The sequence below is a fragment of the Protopterus annectens genome, chromosome 12.part0 (genome assembly GCF_019279795.1).
Source record: "Protopterus annectens isolate FY-2018-M chromosome 12.part0, PAN1.0, whole genome shotgun sequence".
NCBI lineage: Eukaryota > Metazoa > Chordata > Ceratodontiformes > Protopteridae > Protopterus > Protopterus annectens.
Window position 1 is genome coordinate 492,645,672 of NC_056746.1, and position 26,143 is coordinate 492,671,814.

A 26,143-nucleotide genomic window follows, 5' to 3' on the forward strand; every position below is an offset into this window, starting at 1 on the left:
CATTGCCTTATATGCTAACTTAACATTGCTGTAGACCTTATCCAGTATGTTCTCTCCCCTGGTTGCAAAGTTTACATGCTGGAAGAAGTGAAGCAGAACTGTTTTCAGGTTTGCTTGATTGAAGTCACCTGTCACTATATGAACACATTTAGGGTTTCAGTTTTGCAGCTCATTTACAGTTTGACATAATGTATTCAGTGCTTCAGTTGTATTGGCATGGGGAGGAAGGTGGACAGCTGTGATGTTAATACTGCTGAACTCTCTTGGTATATAAAAAGGTATACATTTCAGTGACATGAGCTCTATATTTTCAGAGCAGTGAGAAGAGACTATCTCACAGCTGTTACACCAGCTGTTGTTGATATACATGCAGATACCTCCCCCTCTGGACTTCCCACTGAGAGACTGCATTCTGTCTGCCCTAAAAAAGTGACATCCCCTGCATGTGAACTGCGCTGTCATTAATGTTAGCATTCAGCCAGGTTTCAGTAAAAATAAGTACACAATAGTTCCTCACCTTGTTCAGAGTAGACAGTTCCAACCCTATGTAGTTCATTTTGCTTTCCAGGGCTCGAACATTTGTCAGCAGTATTGATGGGAATGCAGGCCTGAAGGGATTTTCTTTTAGCCTTACAGTAATTCCAACCATGGATCCTCTTTTGCATGTACTCATACATCTCTTACATCTCCTTCTCTTGCCATTACCCATAGACATTGGTTTCATTAGTTTCAGGTATTTTAGATCATGTTCAGATATGATTCCCAGCTTCAGCAGTGTTGCAGGCCTCACAGGCCCCACAGACAGCAGCTCATCAAACCTGTTGCACAACAAGTTTAGGTGTTGAATTTCTAGAAGACTCTCTCTACTATAAATTAACTTACTGTTAGTATTTGCTCCTGATTTGTTTTTTTCTTCTTAACTTAGACATAAAATAAGACAAATGATGCACATTTCCTTGCTGAGCTGAAGAAGCCAATGCCACACTGGGCAGTATCTTATTTTTATTTTAAGTGGGACTCTGAGGAGTCAGGTCATCTGCCCCCCCCCCCCCGACACTGCAAGAAAGAGGACATGTCAGAGGAAGCATATTGACTCCCCATCAGAATCGGTCATTTCAGCCACATGAGTCACAGGACTGAAATGGTTCCTCCCAGTCCCCTCAAGAAAACATCACTTTTGGCAAGATCCTTGAGCTTATGCAGCAGAGGGGATCCTGGTCTTTAGAGTCCCCTCTCAGGATAAAAAGGTTCTCTTTGAAGCCTACAGCTTGGCACCCTCTGCTTCTTGAGTGGCCCTTCCTGCAGGCAAACTAATTGATCTGGCCAGTAACACATCATGGAAGGAGCTATACACATGTGAATCGGTGCGCCCACCAAGACAGACCGTGTTGGGCCCAGAGTCCATTGGTTGATTCCATTATTTTGTCAGCAGCTGCTATGAAAATGCTGACTGAGGATACAGCTACTGTCCATTCTTCTAATAAGGAATCCAGGGCTATGGACAGATTAGAGGAGTGGACATATGCTTCAGGCAGTTTTGTGCTTCGGGTCTTAAACTACACAACTCACAATAATCATTTTTAGAAGGATTTGGAGCAACAGGCACTTATCACTCTGAGAAGACCTTCCCTCCCAAATTGGACTCCAGGAAGCAGTTGAAAGCCTTGCTGAGCATGATGGTAAATATTACCAACCTCTTCATGTGGCTCATGCACAATGCAGCTGATGGAGTGGCTTGGGCTGCAGAAGCAGGCGTTGCAATGAAACATCAGGACTGGCTGCACCTATGCAACTTTGCAGACATTAAGACATCCTTTGCAAATGCTCCCTATGACAGATCATCACTGGTTGGTCCATCCATAAAAGAAAGAATGCAGAAGTGTGAACAAGATGACAAAATGCTTTCTGCCATTGGAGTTAAATCTGAGAACCAGCAAAGATTGTACATCAAGAATCAAAAGGGTCCCATATCACTCTGGTTTAGAATATCCAAACATCAGCATTTCAAATGACTCCTGTTAAGGGTAGCTGAGGCAAAGAGGTCCCTTTAATGAATGCAGGCCCAGAGGCTGAGGTGGTCTGTCGAACCAGAGATGCCATGGGCCCTTTTCCAACAGGCAAACCACCTTCCCTGAAGGGCTACCTGGCTGCTTCCCTCTACTCTGTTGCATTGATGACCAACACATAGGACAAATGGATAACAAGGATTATACACAGAGGTTATACAATTCCATTTTCCTATCCACTCCCAAAGTTGAAACAACTGCTTCCAGATGTACCATCCCATCAGATGGAGGCAGCCAAAAGACAAGTTCTGTCTTTGATTCTAAAAAGAGCAATCTAGGATGCCCCACCAGATCAGATGGACAGGATGTTATTCCAGGTTTTTTTGGGGTTCTGAAGAAAAACTAGGACCTCTGGCCCATTTTGGACCTCAGTAATCTAAGCAATTACATGAAGGAGACCCCGTTCAAGATTGTCACAGTGCAGTCAGTTTTGTCTTCCTTCAGGTAAATGACTGGATGTGGTCTGCAGATCTCCAGGAGACATATCTTCACATCTAAAAAGCCAAAGCATCCCAAATATTTCTTCATAGGTTCATAGGTTCATAGATTAGTACTAGGCTAAATGCTCTTGTGGGCCACTTTCAGCCTAGCCAATTACCCCATGTGAGAATCAAACCATTAATCTTGTGTCTCTAAGGTAAACACATTAACCATTACACCAACTTCCCCTTCACTTCTGTCTGAGAGCCAGTCACTTCCATTTCAGAGCACTGTCCTTTGGTCTCACCACAGCCCCATAAGTGTTCATTATGGGCATCATAGAAGCTCACATGACTTCATAGGATTTCAGTCTTTCCATGTCTAGACAACTGGATCCTAGCTGATTCAACAATGGAATTGCCAGTCAAAGCCAAGGACTTCTTGCACCAATTCTGTCTACCCTAAACCATATCCATAAACTACCAGAAATCTTGTCTTCAACCAAGACAAGCCATTCAATTCATAGGAAGTCATCTAGACACAACTGCATTGATAATGTCTCTTCCTTCAGACAGAATATAAATGCTGAGGAATGCTGTCCATACCTCCCTACTCTCCACTCTCCTAAAGCTGCCCTAGTCCTCAGAGTTCTGGACAAATGGCTTTATCTGTTCCAATGGTACAGATCTGACATTGTCTTTTTCATCTGTTCCTCAACCGATGGGTCTGGATCTGACTTTGGCCACTTCTAAAGGCTTGACTTGGTAGCTTGAGCTTCTTCCCTTATCCATAATTCTCCATTCCAGCAGTAATTACCCCAAATCTCATTTGTTACTTCAGCGAATGGATGTAGTCTACCATAGCTCAAGTGACAGAGTAGATAGGATAAATGCTGTCAATTATAACCAGTTATTACTCTGTTTTATTCTTCTTCTTCCTTCCTCCCCTTTGTACTATCAGTAGTTTGTTTGTGTCTTTTGGCTTTTCCCGGTTAGGGGTCGCCACAGCGAAACTCTGGTCCGCTAATGATTGGTAGTTGATTTTTATGTGCCAAGTTACCAGCCCTCACGCACAACCTTCAACAAAGGTACGCCCATTCACGCATGTCTCCACGCAGAAGACGCTCTAGCTGAGAATCGAACCAGACTGCATCTTACTGTGAGGCGACAACGCTACCGCAGCACCACCACCGCGGAGTATATACTATCAGTAGTATATATGCAAAAAAACACACTTTATCTTTTTCAAGTGGTACTCTTTTCACATAGGCCTCATGCCGCTCTTACTTATTTGAAGTTTCCATTATCCTAGGGATACCTTCTGTTTTACCGTTGTTGGAATTTGTCCTATTTATTACCATTATTGATAGGCTCTGCTATTTTCCTTCCTTTTCTCTTCTCTAGATCTCTCCATCATGTCAGATAAGCCAACTGGGTTTAAAAAAAATGCACCTCCTATGGGCACAAGATCCCTAATGCTGATGCCCACCAAGAGTGTGTATACTGTTTGGGTTCTGCCCATTTGGATGTTAAGTGTGAGATCTGTGTGGGATTCAACCACTATACTTTGGTTGAATGCTACAACAAGATAGTCTTCAAGGGTGTGTTACTTTCGACTATTTCTACATCTGCTGGAGCTCCCCATCCTTCCAGGAAGCCTCCTGAGAAGGCCATGGGGAGATATACTGACCAACAGCAAAGAGGCTATGAAAAAATCCCATGATCATTCTACCTCCTGGGTTTTGGGTTCTGCTCCACCCGAAAAGATCTCTAAGCCATGAGATCTATCTGGCACTTCACATCCATCAGGATCAAAGTCAAAATCTCCAGCTCACTGCTCCTCCAGCCTCACCCCGGAACCAATTCCTTCTCAGATCCATTCACCATTCCTTCAGGAAACCCCGAGAAGAACTTCCAGGCCACCCTCTACTTTCTCATCTCTCAGGTCATCTTGAGTACAACCTGTTGGCTGGAGGGGTGTACTATGAGGATAACGCAGAGTATTTTATGCACAGACAGGATATAGGTAGCAAATGTTATGCTTATACACGGGGTCTCATATGGTCAGTCAATTCTATTTAGTTAATTGCTGGGTCTCACAGATGTAGGCATTCAGCTGTATAAAAGAACTTTTATGTACTCTTGTATATATTGTTTCCCACTGTCCAAAGTAATACTGTACTTCACTGCCCAAAGTATGAATGTGGACATCCAACTGATATGTTGCATGCCTTGCTACACTGTAATGGCACTGTTGTTCACTGTGGCTAACGTCCTGCATGGTGTGCAGTCTTGCTACTGTTCGTCCTTCCTCCCATAATACATTCACTGTACTATGACACTGTTGATTACAGTACAATTCAGAATCATTTCTGAAAACTCTGTGTGCATTACAGCCTCTGTATAGCTATGTCTGGTGTGCCATGACCATGTTTGAATCTTGCCCTTTGTTTTTGTTCATATACTTTGCACTTAATATATAGAATTATAACTTGTACTTGAACAAGTCACCCACTTTCAGTACTCTGCAGAGTTGAATCTACTAGCTTTGAAAACAATATGGTAATGCTACCATGCAAAACATAAACCATTTATTTATAAAAGTGCCTCTTCACTCAGTTTCCAATATTGCAGAAAAATCCATGATTTGCCTTTAAAAGCAAATATTTTACCACTGCCATATTTGCATCTGGATAGAAATGCTATTCCCACCACACTACAGTGATATAAACTTGTTTTAATCAACCTTTTCAGTGCTGTATGTACTCCTATACCCCTATGTACATCAGGGTCACAATTAAAATAATCATCTTCTAGTATGAACCCTTCCAATACAGGGAAGCAATTACAACTTACAGGTTATCCCATACCAGCTGGTCATCCACTAATTTTAGAATTTGTCATTAGCTGGCCCTAACGTAACCACCTAATAATGATTTGCACTGCGTGTTATATTCCTTTATGATGCAAAGTAGCAGAAATAAATGTGTTTTAAAAAGTATGACACTACATGACTCATGCCTCTTTCCAGCCTCACTGGAAGCATCACATTGTTTTAAGTTTCATTGAATTTTCCTTCTTTGAATACTACAGCCTACAGTGTCAACTAGCTCTAGTATATATTTCTGCCTTTGCTAGTCCAACAAGGCTACGCTGCAAATCATTTTACCCCAGTGGATCTACCCAACAGCCTCTCATTACCACTTGTGTCCAAACTAATTAAATATCTATTTTTGGGGTATGCAGTCATTTGCAAAACCACTCCATTATTGCTCATAAGGATTCATCCTTCAACTGTGGAAAACAGTATTCACTGTAGATACATAAACACAGCTGTAGAGGTCTACATGTGTGTCATAGTGAAACAGTCCTGGGAGCCCCATGTCTGATATTTTAAAGCAGAATGGAGTGGTAATTCAAAATCTTTCCAAGTCAGTCAATGCTGCTATCAGTAGTAAACCAGTACCTCATGCATCTTAACACAAAATTGCCTCTTTTATATGCTATCACATTCAGTTTCAACAGCTATTAGATAATTTTAGAGTGTAATCCAATTTAGCCTCTTCCCTCCCAAACACAGTCAAACCAATCATAGCTTTGGACCACAGTTGACTATTCACTCAAATTACCAACTATTAATGAAGTTGTAAAAATGCACTTTATAGCCTGTAAGGTTAAATCACTGCAATACCTTAAAGCAGAATCTATTGTTATTTCAGTAAAGTGCCACTAGTCACACAAGGAAAAGAATAACATTTTCTTTTAAAAAATACTGATGTGATCTTCGTGGCAGTTGGTCATAATGCTTATTTTACATGTCATACATAACAGATTGTACTCACAAGTCTGTTGATTTACACAATAAAAACTAAATGAAAATATACTTTGGGTATTTAAAACTTAAAAAAACTTCAATATCTACTCTTTCCTTATGATCCAATCTCTGCAGGAAAAAAAAAAACACTTGGTTTATCCATAATCTCTTGAAGCCCTGACAAAATTATAACAAGCCAGGACTCCAAAATTACAGCAACAGGATTTGCATCTGAAGTTTTCTCAGCTTCATTTTCATCAATCACTTTTAAAAACAGTCAGTCCGCTAACACTTTCAGAAGTTCAGTTTTACAACATGTCTCTTATATCTCTGTCATTATTTACTATTTACACTACATGCATACTGAATGAGCTATGCTTATGTCTACTTATTATTAATGTTTGCAAAAATAAACTATATGTTGCATGTGATTTTCTAGAATCTTATCAGGTGTGGCTGAAGAACATGCCTTTTCCTCATAAAGCACCATGAGACTTCTTGACCATTCAGTTATGAGTCTGTTATATGATTAGCTCAGTAGTGAGATAAGCAAAGAGATTTTGCAAAATAGAGTATTGTCTAGTCTAGGTTTGTAAGAAATGTTACAATGCTTTCCATTGAACTCTCCATGGGCCTGACTGCCTCTTAAGATTCGAGAGCGAAGGCATCCTTCCAAGATGGGTGCACACTGATCAACAGTTTAATTTCAACTCTTCCAGAGTGAAAACAAAAACTTGAGTATAAGCAGTGCCATTGAAACTGTTACTTGGGTAAAATGCACTTACTACCTAGTAAGTGCGCTGCCTGAATGCCAGTAAAGAAGAAATTTGGAGAACCTGAAAGGAAATCAGCCAGAAAAGGTGAAGAAAAACATTTGGCTGGAAAGGATCCTGCAGCTGTTCAGCAAAAAGCAGTTCAAGCTTTAGTTATGGTTTAAAAGATGGCTTCCAGTAATTTAGAGGGAAAAAAAATCAAATGTACTCAGAGTTGATTAAAATAAATTAAACTTTGAAGGAATATATCAACTTAAATAACAAAAGCTGGGAAACAGAAGAAGCTTTCTCTAAGTAGTTAGATGACCTAATAAAACTGCAGAAACCAGAGGCTGAAATGAAGAAAGAGCTGGCTGAGTATGAGGCTTCTCAAGAAGAGCTGTTTCAAAAAATAGTAGAGTTAGAAAACAAAGCACACAGTAAAAAAAAATAGTTTTTTTCTGCTGTACCACAGGACCTGGAAGGAAAGACAGTATTAATTGTATGAAAGTACACATAAGCAACTGGACTAGTGTTCCATGGCCATATTTATTAATTGAAAGGTTACATTGAGTGAATGCTCCAAACCTGGCCATGAGAAAAGCAGCCAAGGTCTGTATTAGAAAAAAATGCAATATCAACAGAAATAGTTGATCCTGACAAATTGTGGCAGAAGGGAAAAGTATTAAAACTGGAGACAGCAGAGTTTTTGTGAAAAATAATTATTCACTGTAAACCAGGCAGAAGAGAAGCAAATATATCCCAGCAATCAGGGAATATAATGAGGCAGGTATGAGATTCAAGATGCTTTATCCAGCTGTCCTCAGAGTATTTTTCCTAAAGGATCAAATATATGTTTTGATGCAGAACAGGCCAAGGAGGAAAAAAAAAGGTTTATCTTACAAAAAGTGAGACAGCAAGCAGAAGAGAACACTACTTCTCATTCTTCGGACAATAAAGCTCATAGAGAGAATTTGCTAGTGAAACTTTTTCCAGTGTTCCAAAAGAAAATGCATGAGAGAGATAAAAAAGCACAGGAACTGACCTGAAGAATCAGGAGTACCTTGGACTTGAACTAGAGTCGAGAGTTGGGAGATGGAGATGATCAGGAAGAAGACCAGCAACACTGAAATTAGTGGATAATGTGAGTTTATAAAGCATTAATCAATCACATTTGTGAATTATGGCCTTGCAAATAAAAGTGGCTGAGAAACAATTGGAATTTTAATGGCTTTGTTAAACTTGTGGATTAACAGTAAAGCATATACAATACATTATATCTTTAAGGCTTAGATGGACACTAAAGGGAAAAAAAGTAATTGTAAGTAAAAAAAATTGTTGATCTTATAGTATTTGTATTGAACATTTCATGATATAAACTGCATGTTATATTACAAAGCAGTTTCTATAGTGCAGTGGTGCAGTGGTAGCATTGTCGCCTCACAGCAAGAAGTTCTCAGGTTTGAGTCTTGGCTGGGATGCTTTCTGTGCAGAGTCTGCATCTCCTACCTGCGTTCATGTGGGTTTGCTCCAGTTTCCTCCCACATTATAAAGACATGCATCTGGAGCGTTTCTCCCCGGGCCGCCGCTGAAAATTTGCTTTGTTCCAAGTCAGACTTTTCCATTAAATAAATTAAAAAATAAATAAATAGTGTGCAGTCAGGAGTATTTTAAGTGTGGGGGAGTCATTTCAGTGGCTATTGTATGTGTTAAAGATATTAAAGTAAAAAATACTTTTTTATTTGTAAGAAATACAGGTTTTTAGTATAATGAGAAAAATGTCTGCATGTAAATGAGAAAAATGGATGCATGTAGTAAGCAAGTTTAAGTTAACAAAATGCTGTGATCAGGACTGCTGGGGTGTTATTGTCTTGTAGGTTGATATAGTATGTTTGCTTATCCAGTTTGAATTTGAAGATGTCTAAATTGCTGGAAAGCATTTCGAGTTCTATTTTTTTAAACCATTTTTCCAGGTTTTATCCCTTTTTATCATGATTTTATTGTTGTTTTCTTTTGTCAGCCATGGTGCAGGGTTGTACTTTACTCTTTTATTACATGCTGGTGCTAGTTTATTTAAGGTCTGTAAACATATGTTATTAAAGTGTTCTACAGCAGTATTTCATCGTATTGTTCTAAGTACATTACAGTTATATTGTTTTAGCGTTTCATTGAAAATATCTTTGCTGCAATTGGTTGTATTTTGTATTTGATTATAGATAATATGTTTATCTAGGTTATGGTGAGTTCTAATGGCATATGTTCATATGTTGTCAATTATGCTATCTGACAGGCAGCCTACTTTTGTCACTTTATCTGGTTTGTTTGTAAGAATCCAGTCTAATGTTGAGTGTCTTCCTGAAGTTTTGTTAATTCTAGTAAGTGTGGTTATTAATTGTCTGACATTGTACAAGTTTATGGATTCAGTGGGGGTAGTAGAATTTATGAGTTGACAGTCTATATTTAAATCTCCAAGTATTAGAGTTTCATGGTTAATGTGCTAGGATATCCAATACAGGATGCTTTCAGCAATATCAATGTTATTACCTGGTGGTATATAAATTGATGTTAAACATATAGTTTTCCTATTGGTGATTTTTAGGAGTATAAGAAGTTCAGTATTGTTAAATTTGGTATTTCCTGTGTAAGTAAGGTGATGGTTAGGAAATGTTTATAGATGATTGCTAGACCACCTGCATGCTTGTTTTGTCTATCATGCCTGAGTATATTATATCCTGGGGGGGGGGTCTCATTATCCTTTATTTCCTTTTTTAACCAGGTTTCAGTAGCTGTGACTGCATCTAGAGTGTATATGACAAGGTAGGCATGCATGTTATGGATTTTATTGCACATATTTCTTAGGTTTGTATTTAGTAAAGTGAGTTTGGTTTTTATTTTTTATTGAGATGTATTAGGTGAGTGGTTTATTTGGGGTACAGAAGTGACTGTTTTATGAACAGAGTGATCTGGGCTGGGATGAATATCTCTACTAATTTTTTGAACTGATATTTTACAGAGGGAAGAGTGTGGCCAGTTATATTTTGGTCTTGGTTTTATTTTATTGTAAATTTGGATACTTTAGTTTTGAGATATTTATAGATAAATAAATCAGATATGGTTTGTTTGTAGAGATAGGGTGTTATGGAGAAAGACAGGTTGGGTAGATGTTGATATTCTTTGTGAGGACTGGTTGAAGTCCTAAGTATTTGAAGGAGGTGGATTTGATAATTAGTCATTAAGGCTACTAGAGTGAGGAGGAATAATAATATAATCTGAGTTAGGGGCATCATATGTAACTTCAGTTTATCTTTGTTGTAAATTAGGATTATAAAATGTTAGGAGGGTACTGGGTTCGTTGTAGAGATGGAATTTGTTAGTTAAAGGGAGCAAGGATTGAGGCAGTTTGAGAGACAGTCGGGTTGTAAAGTACAGTAGGTGTTATTACTGGGAGTAATTCTATCTCTTGTTTTTTTTTTTCTTTTGGAGGGAACAGGTGGTATTGGTTTGAAGAATATGATGGTGGTGCTATGGAAGTATAAATGTAGAGTAAGAGGGGGTGATGGAAGTTGGGGGTATTGTATGGGAGCAAAGTGAGCCAGAGCATTACTGAGGGTGAACAGAATGAGTTGAAAACTTGGCAAAGAGAGAAAAAAAAAATAATCAGTGACTGAACTTAAAAGCCACAACTCTGCTGAGAGAGAGATAAGTAAAAGGAACAATATTGTTTAAAAGGCCTCTGTGCTACTAGATGAAAGTCTTAATTTTGTTGCTCTAAGACACATTTTTAGTAAGAGAGTTAGTCCAATATCACCTTGGCCTGACTAATGGTGATAACAGTAAAAAATTGCACTTGACAGTTTGAGCAACTGTGTAATGTAAGGAGATTTCTATGGACTTTGAAATGCAAAATCCAAAGGCTACACCAATCCCCACAGATCAGCAAAACAATGAGAAAAAGTAAGCAAGAATGTATGAGTGCAGGTCTGGAAAAATATTGGCTCAAACTAAAAGTAGTTACACGAGAAAATAAATAAACATAAGTAAGGGAAACAATGTACTGCTAAAAACAATAAAGGGAGTACAGTTAAAGGAGAAAGTACCAATGGGACTGCTGTGGCCTAAGAAAATGGAGCTATTATAGTGGAAAAAGTTCTTTGTTTTAGGCTGTCATAACATTTACAATGTGCATAAAAATATAGCTCACAGACTGTTCAAACTGTAGACTTCACTGTTACATATGTATCTATTTGCTTGCGGGGACACTTTTATAGCAAAATAAAAACAAACTAAAGAGACAGTTGAGTGCATTGAGTCAATGCTGACTGTGCACAAATTCTAGCTCAGAGCTGAAAGTGGTTTAATAACTGCTTTGGGCAAGAATAAATAAAAAAGAAAGGGGGAGACCAAGGGTGACTTCCTTGAAGGCATGCAGCTCCACTAAAGAAAAACAGGAGGATGTAAGTAATGGGAATAGCAAGTCTAGAAATGAAGAAAATATAAGATAAAGAAATAGCTGAGTAAGAGCAGTATGTGTAAATCTTGGTGTCTGTTAGGAAGCAGAGAGTAAAAGCTGACCAGCAGGATATCAGTGGGGAAGGGTTTACAGACTATAAGGCTATTGCTTACAAAATAGGACACTGAAGCACTTGTCTTCAGCCTAGTCACTATGCAGGCTAAAATGCACACAGAAGACCAGATGCCCCTAGTACTTACTTAAAGCACAAGGGCAGAGGCGGGTCACAGTTTGTCCTAAATAAATGATGGGTGGATTGAGTGGACTCAGACTGCTTATTGGATGAGCCTGTTGGGTGTATACTTTAGGGCTGTTTCTAATGAATTTAAATCACAAGGGCAGAGATGGTACACAGTTGTCCTAAATAAATGGTGGGTGGGTGGATAGAGTGGACTCACGCTATCTATTTGATGAGCCAGCTATGTGTATGCTTTGTGGACCTTTTAGGATATAAAAGTATCAAAAGCTGGTTCAGCAATACCCGTTTTTATGGGTCATGACAAGATGAAGCATTTAGGAGTATGGATAAAAATTGTTTCTGTTATGGCAGCTAAGGATATATGGGAATAGACTAAGCAGAAGATAATAAAAAAACTGAGAAACTGAAAGCTATTTCTATGGACATGGATAGTAAGATGCAAGCAGTGAAAATGCTTTTTGTCCCTTTAGTTATATAATTAGGTCAGATATACTTTTATCAACCAGAGAAAAATCTGTGGGCAATAATTCTAAGAACTAAGCCAGAGCATGAATGGAGAAAGGAGATTTTGCAAATATGGATAACTGGAATTAGGGGTACAGATAATAGGCAAGGGGGATTGAATTTACTGAAGAAAACTCGAAAAGAAACCAAGGTTTTAGGTGTACAGTAGATAACTGCAAAGGAAAGGTAACAGAGTGGGATGATGCTAAGAAGAAGTTTGGACTGCAGGTAAGAGATTGCCTTCCCTATCAGGGATTGATATCAGAGCATAGGCAAACAGAAAGGGATAGGAAAGTCCTAAGTGAAAGACCTGCTCTGGTAGAGTTTGTTAGTCAAGTCTAGAATAGACGCTGCTGTTAAAATGGGATAATTAGTACAGGATATAAAACATTGCATGATAACTATATGAATCAGTCAGAGGAGATTAGAAACAATTGGGAAGACAGACGAGAAAAGCAGTTAACAAAGGAGCAAGAGGAGGACTTATATATGTCCAAGTATCCAACAAAGTCCAGTAGGTTTAAGATTTTTGCTTGGAAGTGTTTGCATAGGAAATTTTATACTCCAAGCAGATTTCAAAATAATTATTTTTCAACTAGATAGCAAATGTTGGATCGTGTTGATGGGGAAGAAAGAGGTAAATGTGAACATGTCTTTTGGGAGTGTAATGAGTTAGAAGATTTTAAAAATTCCTTACATAGTACTCTGTCAGAAATTTTGGGGGAACAAATGTCTGTAAGTATGGAAATAATTCTTTGGAGCTGGGACACAAGCCATGCTGCTGAACGCTAGGAGTCTCAACATGAAACTGCACTCATTGTAAGCATTCTTAACCATGGAAGATGCTGACAATTGTGCAGTTACAAAAACCTGGTTCAAAGCTGCAGAGAGTGCCCAACCTTACCTGGTTACTCATCCTATCATACATACGGACCCCAAACTGAGGGCAGCAAAGCCAAAGGAGGTGGTGTTTCAATATATATTAAAGATATACACACCTCCAGACTGGTCAAACAGTATGATGCACAGGAGACACTCCAGGTGCAGTTAACAGTTGACAAGACCCCTATTCAAGTCATAGTTAACTATAGGCCCACAATGTTGACTCAGGACATCCATGCCACATATTTGGACTTTCTCAGATCTATTAAGATTCAACCCTATACTATGATCCTGGGCAATTCTAACTACCCAACCACTGATTGGAAGAACTACTCGAGCCAGAGCACAAATGCTCAAATATTCCTTGATTTTGTCAATGCCACTGCCTTGGACCAGCAGGTTGACACCCTCACAATAGGTGACAACATCTTCGACTTGTTACTAACCAACATAGGAGACAACTGGAGCATCCCCATAGTATCATCATGCCTGGTAAGATCAGACCACAAAGTGGTCACCTTTGAAGTCACCATCTCCTCTGACCCCCGCCCCAATTAGGGTTAAACAAAAAACTTACTGTTTGATTGGATGAAGTATTCCTTTTAACTATTCAATCTATGGATGGCTGATATCACAATCTGATGAGGGCAATAGCTGAAAGTGATATTCGGAGACATCATTTAGTTTATGAGTTTTAACTTTAAATGCTATAGTTGGTAATAAAAATTGTGCTGTTTTAACTCTGCAATCTTTTTTTTATTTCTACAATTCCTTCTCCATGGTGGTTTAGCCATGGTATTTTCAAGTTTTTTTTTTTTATTTTATTTGGCTACCTCTCTGTCCATTCTTCTCCAGATCTGATTACAACCTCCTGAGGGAAGGTCAAAACAGCTTCACAGCCCCCTCCCCAACAGTAGGAGCTGGCACTAAAGTCCAATCCTACACCAACGTATTATATGACCATTTATATAAATGCATGGATTCAGCAATACATAACAGGGCAAAATCCTCCTCCTCAAGGAAGAGTAAATCTGTCTGGTGGGCATCAGCTATAAATAAACTCTACAACAAAAGGGAGAAAAATGCTGTCCAGGACCAAGAATGAATAGGTGCCAAATTGGAAGCAATCTCTCCTTGGCCTAAACAGGCAAATAAAGATATTAGTGATGTCCTCCAAAGCTAACTTTGAGTCCAAACTGGCCACATCTATTGAAGACAGTAATAAGGCCTCTTCACATATGTCTGCAATCTAAGGGGAAACACCCAAATCTGCTCAGAACTGATGGTCAAGGATACCACATACACAAATGCTGTGGATATAGCCAAGCTGCTGGCAGACAGATTCAATGAAAACTTCACCTCTCTGTTCCCCCCCCCCCATCAATAATCCTGGATATCCCCAGCACCTGCCCCACACCCCTTATCTCTAGGGAACAAGTCATTACTGCCCTCTAAAAGGGTAAAAACACAGCTTCCATGGGGTCTGACAACATCCTAGGCTGCATCCTGCAGCAACTCTGGCAAGGACTTGTAGCACCATTAGGCACCCTATTCAACCTAAGCCTGCGTACCGGTTTCATCCCAGCCAAGTGGAGGATGGCCACTGCCATCGCTCTGCACAAAGGTGGAGCATCCATCAATACAGGCAATTATAGACCCATCGGCTTTACTAGTCTGATTTGCAAGGCCATGGAATGCATTATCATGGACCACATTAATATGGACACCGGCAACCTCCAAACACTTGATCCCACACAGTTTGGTTTTGTCAAAGGGAGATCATACCTGTTAACTCATTCACTCTGGAGCAGTTCAGAAAATGCTGCCTGCTTACTTCCACCATAGGAACAACAGTGCAGCCTGAGCTCATTTTCAGAAAATCCAATTCTAATACCATACAGAAAACAAATAAGAGCTAGACTAAAAATGTAAATGTGAAACTTGTTCAGCAGACACTGACCTTTCCAACAGTGTAAATGTTAATAGTGTGTATCTAAGTCATTATTAAATATCTGCCAAGGAATGCTGATACTGTGCATATTTTGTTTACCTTTTTGGAAAATCAAAGCACAATATCTTGGTCAATGTACCATGTAGACCCATACAGTTTGTATTTAATTTGTTTATATGACTGTCAGCTTTAAAAATAATACCTGAACCATTACTGTGTGAAGCTTCTTTACAGAGATATTCACAGGAATATGATTGATATAATATTTTACATAATTCATAAATAAAGCATAATATCTCATCACCTATAACAGACATAGGCTATATATATCAGTGCAGAAGTTGTGCATCTGAATGTCAGCTTCAAAACGATGTATCATTTGTGTCATCACCATGCTCCCTTGCAAAGATATGGGCATAATAATGAGAATATTTAGAACACAACCTAGAGCTGATTACTGAATTTCCTGCCTCCACTTATTTTTAAAATCATTTTTTTTCTTAAAACTTGCATTTTATCTGTCTCTGGCCAAGCACTCAAGTGTGGGGTCATTTACTGCACTGTCCTAACTTGTTGATACTTGTGAACCTCTGCTTTCCTTAAAAAAAACTTTTTTCCCACTTTTCTGAGATTTAAAAAAGTTCAGTTACAGATTTGCTCTTCTGAACTGTTTGTAAGTTTCTTGGAGGCCATTGTTTGCTTGGGCTAAAGGGAAGTCTCTGTGTTTATCAGTGGCAGTGATAAACATTGAGCAGCCTGCCTGCCCCTGTGGGAGTGGTTACTGCCTTGAAACTGTAGTTTTATTGGCCATTTTGGGTCAATTTCCAAACTCCTTGATCTCCCTCTCTTAAAACCCAATTGCCTCATGGTTTTGGCGTCTTTTCGGACTTGTTGGCTGTTGGTGAAGCACCCACCAAGAGGAGAAAATGCTGAGAGAAGAAAGGAGCCACTTTTGAGATTTTAAGTATTTTGCTTCAGATTATTTGTTAAGTTTTTCTGCATTGCCGCCTACTTTTGAGCATTTTCTGGCTTGTTAAACGTGATTTCTGTGTTGGTAACTGTATTTAGAACACAACCTAGAGCTGATTAATGAATTTCCTGCCTGCACTTATTTTTAAAATCGTTTTTTTTTTCTTAAAACTTGCATTTTATCTGTCTTTGGCCAAGCACTCAAGTGTGGGGTCATTTACTGCAGTGTTCTAACTTGTTGATACTTGTGAACCTCTACTTTCCTTAAAAAAACAAAAAAACAAAAAAATATTGCTTTTTTCCCACTTTTCTGAGATTTAAAAATGTTCAGTTACACATTTGCTGTTCTGAACTGTTTGTAAGTTTCTTGGAGGCCATTGTTTGCTTGGGCTAAAGGGAAGTCTCTGTGGTCATCAGTGGCAGTGATAAACATTGAGCAGCCTGCCTGCCCCTGTGGGAGTGGTTACTGCCTTGAAACTGTAGTTTTATTGGCCATTTTGGGTCAATTCCAAACTCCTTGATCTCCCTCTCTTAAAACCCTCTTTTGCGCGGTTTTGCGCATAGCGCAACATCGGGCAGCGCTGCCTAATTGGGTTTAAACTATTCCTGGCTCCACAAAGTCTGGTCTTCACTTTTTCCCTTAGAACTGCTCTCTCTCTCAAATTAAACACCATATTCTCATTCTAAGGCCCCTCACTGGTCCAAATAAGTAATCTTACAAGTTAGCACTAATAAACCATAAGCACTACTTACTCTTATACTCTCTATGATTACCTTGTCCCCTATTGGTCCGTTTTAATTCAGTTCCCTATATTACTCTAGCATGTCCAAAGGTTAGTCAATGGTTTCCTCTCCAGTCCAGCTGGTGAATCTGGGAATTTTGAGGCAATGTTACAACTGTCTCATGTACATGTACAACCCTCTCCTCCTCCAAACAGGTTCAAATATATGTGAGAGATGCAACCATATAGCCAAACTGGAGGCTGAGCTCTCTCATCTCAAAACTGGTGTAACCAGTCAGGAGGAGAAGGTAATCTCACACAACACAATTCCAGTATCACATAATCCCACCACAACAGCGAACCAAACACATAAAAACACAAAAACATACTCGGGAGGCTCTAAATAAAAATCTACCTAAGCAACAGAGACCTCCAAAGCAGACATCCAAGCAAACGCTACCTCAAAACAAAACATGTACAACACATAGCACACAAAGTCAGTGTGCCAAGCAGTCACAGCCCTTAAGGCTGAATAACACACCTGATACTCTTGTAATAGGTGACTCTATTGTCAGACACACTGACGTCCCACTCACCAGGCTGAATAAAGAGAAGGTCACAGTGAGCTGCCTGTCGGGCGCTAGGATCTGCCACATAACGCAAGCACTCAGGTCACTCCAAAGCAAATACAAATATGACTCAGTCATTGTACATGCTGGCATGAATGACCTGAGACGTACCTCCCTCGACTACATGAAAAGAGACATAGAGGAGCTCTTTGATCATGTAGTGCAGGCTGGTATGACCCTGACCTTGAGCAGCATCTTACTCTCACCTAGAATGATGCCACAGTATAAAGACAAAATGATCGATTTTAACAATTGGCTAAAATTTTGGTGTCATTCAAAGGGGATCCAGTGTCTGTCAGCCTGGGATGACATGCTCGACAATACATGTTGCTTTGCTAGGGACGGCTTGCACCTGTCACTCCTGGACTTTTGGATATTAGCAAAGGCTCTTGCCACCCCTATAGTGCCTTTTTTAGGCAAGGCTCAAAAGTCAAACCCACCTCCATAGACAGCACAAGGAACAAGAAACTAAGGGTAATGCTGCTAAACACCAGAAGTCTTAACCTCAAGATGCATGCACTTGAAGCTCTCCTCAGTATGGAGAACATCGATGTCTGTGCAGTGACAGAAACCTGGTTTAAGGCTCCAGAGAGCACCCCAGCACTACCAGGTTATACCTCATATCATGCTTTTCGGCCCCAAAACCCGGACTGAACCACAAAAGGAGGGGGAGTTTCCATATTTATCAAGGATATCCACACCTCCAGGTTAGTGGCATTGCACAAAGTATCGGAGACCATCCATGTGCAACTGACAGTGGGCAAGACTGCTTTTCAGTTTATAGCATCCTACAGACCACCCTCTCAAAGTCAGGAATCCCACTCGGCTTTCCTGAAAACATTGGAGAACATGAAGATCTCTCCGAACACCATTATATTGGGCAACTTCAACTACCCAAACATAGACTGGGAGCATTACTCAAGCCCCAGCACCTTAGCCCAAAGGTTCCTGGAATTTATAAAGTCAAATGCTATGGAACAACTAGTCACCACTCCCACAAGAGGGAAAACATACTAGACCTGATCATTACCAACATGGGGACTCTATGCTCCATACCAGAAGTATATCCCTCATTGGTAAGATCAGACCATAAATTAATTTCGCTGGATATCCACATCCCGACCCCACCCCCAGCCCAGAAAACCACAGTGAAAAACTTCTCAAAAGCGAACTTCACACTTCTCAAAACTGAAGTGGAATCCTTCAAGGCCCCAGGGCCAGTGGAAACTACGGCCCAAACTGCAGAATCCTATATAAACGCATTCTACGGACATCTCCAGGAATGCATGGATCATGCTATCCCAAACAAAATCAAGACCCAATCATCCAAAGGCAGGCGTCCAGTCTGGTGGACCCCAGCCATAAATAAACTGTACAACAGAAGGAGGAAGCTACTACATGATAGAGCAAAATCCCTAAAAGGGAAGGCATCTCTGATCAGTACTAGCAAAAAATTATGATCCCTCATAAAATCCTCCCAGGCCAGCTGTGAGAGAAAAATTGCACAGGGCACTAAAGACAATCATAAGGCTTTTTTCAGTTATGTTAGGAACCTGGGATGCAACTCCCAGACTTGTTCTGAGTTGATTCTAAACGACAAAAAATACACTGAACCCACAGACATCGCCAATATCCTGGCAGACAGGTTCAGTGCAAACTTCTCCACCCCCTCCCCCCAAAAGAGCAAGTATCTATCCCGGCAGAGTGCAGCATCCCAAACATCTCTGATGCTCAGGTGAAGGCCGCCCTCTCCAAAGCAAAAAACACTGCTTCCATGGGACCAGATGGCGTCCCGGGTTGCATCCTACATGAACTCCAAGAAGAACTAATCCCTCAAGTAAAACTGCTGTACAATCTCAGCCTCACTACAGGATATGTGCCCAAAGAATGGCGTACAGCAACAGTGGTCCCACTCCACAAAGGTGGCACCTCTGCGGACCCTGAAAACTATCGCCCCATAAGCCTGACTAGCCTAGTCTGCAAGGCTATGGAGAGGATCATCATGGAACTCATAAACAAAGACATTGGGGACCTACAGACACTAGATCCTACCCAATTTGGCTTTGTCAAGGGCAGATCCTGCCTTTTGAACCTAGTTGACTTCTTCAAAACAGTCACCAAGGCCATAGATGAAGGGAAGGTAGTCCACACAGCCTATCTGGACCTCGCAAAGGCATTTGACACAATAGCCCACTCGGGCATCATAGATAAGCTATCCAGCCTAAATATAAACCCCTATGTCACAAGATGGGTCGCAAACTGGCTCAAAGACAGAACCCACAGAGTCAGAGTTGCTGGAGCCATGTCAGACTCGAAACCGGTCACAAGTGGCATCCCACAAGGTCCTGTCCTGGGACCTCTCTTGTTCGGTATTTACTTTTCTGAGGTACAGGCCAACGTGGGAGGACTATGGCTCACCAAGTTCGCAGATGACTGCAAACTGGGCGCCATAATCAACTCTCCAGCTGACACAAACATCCTTCAAAAAGGTCTCGCAGAGACGGATAACTGGTGCTAGAGCCATGGTCTAAAGCTAAATGCCAAAAAGTGTATAGTCATACCCTTTGGCAAAAACAATGTGCCCACAAATTATCACATAGGTGGTAACCCATTAAGTACAGAGAAAGTAATTAGGGATCTGGGGACCCAAGTTGATAGCAATCTCTCCTTTGACAACCACATTGCCAAAGTGGTTAGAAAGACCTTCTACATAGCCCACCTCATCATGAAATGATTCACATGTAGATCAAGAGAGGTAATCGTGCCCCTTTATTCATCCCTCATCAGGCCCATCATAGAATACAATGGCCCCTTTGGGATGTACCTTACCTGACACCTGCAGCAATTAGAATGACCCCAAAAGTACCTCACCAGGAGGATCAAGGGACTCAAACAGATGCCATATGCTGCTCAGTTAAAAAAACTCCAGCTCTACTCAGTTGCATACCGCCTACTTCGAGGTGATCTATGCCTGACATATAAAGATATGTCCAACCCAGAATTAATGGACATGCTCCACCTCAGTAAATCTAAATCCCTTAGAGCCATGTGCCCGAGGGACTTGAACCTCAGCACAGAAATAAATAGAACATGCTGGAGGGACAGATTCATAACCCAGAGGCTCCCTTCGCTCTGAAATAGAATTCCAATTCATGTTAGGCAGAGCACCTCACTGATTCTCTTCAAGAAAAATCTTGATGAGTGGATGGGGGATCATAGGTTTGCCCCCGGAATTACTTCCGTGTCACTATTAGACAGAGGCACAGTAAACTAAACTTTAAAAAGGGCACAGTATACTCAAATCAAGGGGTGGCATAAGCCAAAAACAATTGGCCTAGGCTTATAAATGCCCCAGGGCAGATAGCCTAGTATGAACCTATGAACCTATGAACCTATAAGTATTAGAAATGCATAAGTTTCATAATCCTACAAGAATAAACAAACTGTGATATCTGTACATGTGTACAGCACACAGATACAGTTCTTTTACCATGTTGTAAGGAGTAATAATGTCTTCAAAATGCAGTATTACCTGGCACACTGACATGTTCCCTTGCAAAGTTATTTACCAAAATATGAAAAAAATCATAATTTCCATAACCTAAATCCTACACAAACTTTGATATCTGTACAGGTGTACAACATACAGATACAGTTCTTTTACTGTGTTGGAACTATGAATAATGTCTTCAAAATGAGGTATTATGTAGCACATTGGCATACTCCCTTGCAAAGTTATTTACCAAAATATGAAAAAAAATTCATAATTTCCATAACCTAAGTCCTAAACAAACTTTGATATCTGTACATGTGTACAACATACAGGCACGGTTCTTTTACCATGTTGGAACTACTGTCTTCAAAAATGAGGCATTACTTAGGACACTGACATGCTCCCTCGCAAAGGTATTTACCAAAATATGAAAAAAAATCATAATTTACATAAGCCCTAAAGAAACTGTGATATATGTACATGTGTACAGCACAAGGCCACATTTCTTTTTACCATGTTGTAAGGACTAACACTGTCTTAAAAATGAGGTATTACTTAACATGTTGACATCTTTCCTTAGCTAAGTCATTCACTAAAATATGAAACAATATAATTTTCATAAAAGTACTTTTCCCATTTTGTAAGTACTAATACTGTTTTCAAAAAACAGTTTTAGTCAGCATGTTGATATGCTCCCTAGTAAAACGATTTACCAAAAATGAAAATTATAATTTTCATGGCCTAAGTCATAAACAATTTGTGATATATGTACATGTGTACAGTGCACAGATACATTTCTTTTACCATTTTGCAAGTACTGATACTTTCTTCAAAAAGTGGGTTTTATACAGCATGTTAACATGTTCCCTACTCCAGTTATTCACTAAAATATGAAAAATATAATAATTTTCATAACCTGAGCTATAAATACACTGTGATATCTATACATATGTACAGCATATAGACAAAGTTCTTTTACCATCTTGCAAGTACTAATCTTCTTCTTCTTCTTTTTCTTCTTCTTCTTCTTCTTTTGTTTTTTCCCAGGTAGGGGGTCGCCACAGCAGATCATCTGTCCGCTCATGATTAGCAGTGGAGTTTTACAGTATTGAGTTGCCAGCCTGACACCCAACCTTCCACAGAAGGCACACACACACATGCACAAACTCACGCCTAGGGCCAATTTAGAGTGTCCAATCCACCTGTCTTCAAAATACAGTCTTTGTCAACATGTTGAAATGATTCCTACCACAGCTATTTACCAAATTATAAATACATTTCATGACCTGAGTCATAAACAAACTGTGACAGCTGATGACATCTTTCTCTACCATACCTACCAACCAGGAAAACCCTGACTATTAGAGTGGCTTTGGGTACAAATCATGGTAAACAAAAACATTCTTGCTCTAGCCAAAATACTGCATGATTGGATACTGACAAGGGGATACAGAAAGGACACATGTAAAGAAAAAAAGGCAGGCTCAGGACTGCCACTCTACTAACAAAACCTGGATGGACAGGCACTCGAGGGCACCTGAAGTGTCCCATACCAGTGCTGACTTCCCACTCAGACTGCTTATACCAGCACTGTCTCATGATTTACTTCAGTGTCAGCAGTCTCCTTTACCTCTGCATTTTCCATTTCCATGTGTCCTTTCAGCGATGGATAAAAGGAATCAAAGGGGGAACCAACTTAATAACTCTTTCCCTAATACATTTACTTTATCTGAAGGGATGGAGAGTAACAGGAGAGTAATTCACAAAAAATATGAAACATATAACTGCAATGGATACCTTTATCTGTATCTTACAATAAAAATAATGGGAAGGAAAGAAAAGAAAGAAATTGGGGGAGACTTCTGCATGACTCCTCAGTGACAGAAACCAAAATCTGGCATGTGCATTCAACAATGTGATAATGATGGCTAGTAATGTGAATAGCAGTGACAGCTGCTGAATGTTTTACCTGACAAGTGATAATGACTCAGTGTTATATTGTAACTGCACACATTGCCAATTAATAATGTGATAATGACTTGCATTTCATTACTGCAAAGTTGATCACACTCAGACAAAGGTGACAATTGCTGCACATAACCTGTTGAGCAGAGACATTCATTACATTCCTGGTGCAGGTGTAATGCAAGACTGAGTCATTGCCATCTGTTAGAGAAAGACCAGAGTAAATTAATAAAAGTAGTATGACACTTAGAGCGTCTTCTGCGTGGAGACATGCGTGAATGGGTGTACCTTTGTTGAAGGTTGTGCATCAGGGCTGGTAACTCAGCATGTAAAAATCAACTACCAATCATTAGTGGACCGGAGTTCCGCTGTGGCGACCCCTAACCGTGAAAAGCCGAAAGGCACAAACAAATAAGTATGCCACTTATTTATTACTGAACCCTTCCTCTCACCTAAATTCTACACATGACAGACAAAGCCATGAATATTGTCCAAAATATATGGCTGCTCTGTGCCATAATTAGTGTACAAGTAATAACATTTATCTCACTGACCATCTCGCTGATTAGAATCAGGCACACAAATAACAAAGTCAGAAATATCTAAACTATCTGGTTGATCCATGTAAGAATTAGTCCAAAATAAAACTAACTTTTATCTCACTGAACCATCCATCTGATTAGAATTAGATGCATAAGTGACAACGGCAGAAATAATGTCCCAAATATTTGGTTGAGCAATGCCACAATTAGTGTAAAATCAGTAATAACATACTGGTGTCAATGGCTTGACTTTGACTCAGGGAACCCAGGTTCCATGAGTAGCCAGGGCATCTCCTAGAGCTGGCTTGGAGAAGACAAGTGTGCCTATTCTGTAAAGGAGGGCTGATTCAGGTAGCATAGTGTCACAAACCCCATCAAAGTAGAAAATGCAAACACAGAAGTGACCTGGTATCTGCATTTCACTTGCAAATGCACAATTGCCTTTATTCATTATCTATCTATATCTCTATTTCCCCTAATGATGTCTTCTGCAGCCTGTTCATATATGCAAAAGCGCTCCCCTGACCACCAAATGAAACATTTCTCCCAACAATCCCTTCTGCACTCTATGTATGCACAAGCACTCCTCTGACCACCAAATAAAATATTCCCCCAACAATACATTCTGCAATCTGTTCGGGTATGCACAAGCACTTCCCTGACCACTAAGTGAGACACATCCAGTAACGATCCTTTCTGCAGTCCATCCATGTGTGCACATGGACTCCCCTGAGCACAAACTAAAACATTTCCACCAGTGATCCCTTCTGCAGTCTGTCCAGGGATGCACAAGCACTCTCCTGACCATCAACTGAAACATTTTCCCCAGAGATCCCATCTGCAGTCTATCTGGGAAAACATTTCCCTCACTGATCCTGTCTGTAGTCTGTCCAGTTGTGCACAAACACCCAACTGACAACCAAGTGAAACATTTCCTGAAACTATACAGCTCACACTCACTGATAATATGGTCTTGAAAAAATAACCAAACCAGAAACTGTGCCACTGTCGTCTCCGTAAAATAACCACAAGATGTAACAAGCTCTTCAGCACTGTAAACTTGGTTTAATCCTTAGGTAAAATAACAGCGTATACAATGACAGCGTATACAACACAACTTAGCGCTTTCACCCTCTTGTTGAGGGCATCATCAGAGTTGTATACAAAAAATACTTTGCAGTTTAAATAACATCCTTGAAAAACACACCTCCTAACAAACACCAATCAGAATAATCTATTCAAACAGAAGGTCGTTTGAAATTCTTGTATGTTGATCTATATAATACAAAAGTGTTACCAAAAAACTTCTAAAAAATCACATCACATCGTAGTTTATAGCATTTGCACTGTTTTAAATTGTTTTTAAAAAAACTATTTTTAAAAAAACTATGGAATAATAAATTCAATTAATATAATTTATATAATGACATCTAACAAAAGAAAAAAAAAAAGAAAGGATAATAGTGTAATGATAAAATAAAGCACTAATACCAAACAACAATATGTGTTACAATCAATAGTAATGTATATTAATATTAATGTATATTCCTAATATATTGTCATTTCTATTGTATTGTCAATGCCCTATATTTCAACAAACTTGCTAGTGAAATGTGTTCATTAATCCCTGGTGGTCTCGAGGCATTCAGCCTAAGTTGCCATATGACCTCTTTCACCTCCAATAATAGCTTTTCATCCCCCCCATTATCTCTGTAGGGAATTCTATCTATAATAAAAAACAAGAATTTTTTAAAATTATCACATCTAATACTATGGGTGTATAGTGCACTTGCTGTTTTCTTGTTTTTAATATCCCTAACATGTTCTAAGATTCTCAATCTCAGCTTTCTAATAGTTTTACCCACGTAGAATGTGTTACATGACAAACATGTGGCCAAGTACACCACCATCCTAGTATTACAGTTAACTTGCCCTGGACTAGCTATAGTTTTGTTGTAGTTTTGCACTGAAACGTAAGGCCCATTATTTATGTACTTACGCTACAAAATCCACATTTGTTCATCATGCAATGTTTATATGGAACCTGTGAATTAGTACTTTCCATATATTGTTTCAAATTTCTACCCCTACTAAATGTGAACGAAGGCATGACTCAACTATGCTTGTAATGTCCGATGAAAGGGACCCTATCCAAATGTCTTGAATCGTGTGCATAATATTAGCACTGTCATCATTAAATGGTAATATCATAGATGGACCTGATTTATTAGTTACCTCTTTCCTATTCTCCACTATTAACCCTGCTGTTAAAATTGGTTTGTAGATCGTCTCTCTTTTAACCATTATTTCTTCTTTAATACTCAATAAAATATCGTTAGGGTAACCCCTCTCACGAAACATGTCAATCAGTTTGTTTATCTCAATGTTGTATGTAGCATTATCACTAATTAACCTGGATAGTCTTACCATTTGTCCTTTAATGATGTTCTTTTTTTGAAAGTAGGGGTGACAACTTTCAAAATGAAGAAATGAATTAGAGTAGGTTTTCTTACGAAAAATGCTTGAATTAAGTCTGTTGTTTAATCTGTCCTTAATTAACATTATATCAAGAAATTCACATTGGTCATGTTGAACATTGTGTGTAAACTTGAGAAATGATGTACTTTTATTTAGAGATTCTATAAAATAGACTATATCTTCCTCTTTACCCTTCCAAAATATCAAAATGTCATCTAAAAAGCGTACATATAACGCTATATCCTGGT